The sequence below is a fragment of the Dromaius novaehollandiae genome, chromosome Z (genome assembly GCF_036370855.1).
Source record: "Dromaius novaehollandiae isolate bDroNov1 chromosome Z, bDroNov1.hap1, whole genome shotgun sequence".
Lineage (NCBI taxonomy): Eukaryota > Metazoa > Chordata > Aves > Casuariiformes > Dromaiidae > Dromaius > Dromaius novaehollandiae.
In genome coordinates, this window is record NC_088132.1 from 10466296 (window position 1) to 10466804 (window position 509).

General features: G+C 34.4%; 1 protein-coding gene across 1 annotated transcript in view; it reads right to left on the reverse strand.

Moving 5' to 3' along the window:
* Positions 1–426: 426 nt before the first annotated feature.
* Positions 427–509, reverse strand: part of LOC112982266 (E3 ubiquitin-protein ligase KCMF1) — a 53221-nt gene continuing 53138 nt past the window's right edge. Inside the window, 1 exon segment of the mRNA XM_064501892.1 lies at positions 427–509. This exon segment is cut by the window's right edge and continues 2055 nt beyond it. The gene's annotated coding sequence lies outside the window, so the exon portion shown is untranslated.

Here is a 509-nt window from a genome sequence, read left to right on the forward strand (position 1 = left end):
TTAATTTCTAGAGGATTTAATATGATACCTAAACTTAATTTTAGGTGCGCAAATATTCAGCTTCAAATGAACACGGATAGTGAAAGTTAGCAGCCTCTCCAGGTGCTATATATAAGTGGAGTTTGCAAACCATGTAATACAAGTGTCCTCAACAGAGCAGCTATATACAGATTCTAAGTAATCATTGATAAGAACATGTTTTAAATGCCTTTTTTTCCTGGAAAGTTGAATTCACCTACCTGTGAAGAGGTTAAGATTACATGCTTAATAACCTGTCAAAATGTGCAGTTTTAAAGCGTGTTTATGTAAATCACCCAGCATTTCTACATGAACTGACTTTGTGAACAGTTGGGAACAAAAGACAGCTGCAAAAGAAATTCTGGACTGAAACTGGATAATACATCAACAACAAAAAATCAACCAAACAACAGTCTTGAAAATGCTTTATTGAACCGTGTGTCTTATTGTAATGTGCAGAAGATGTGTTTGAAAAGACTACAGCTTGAAAA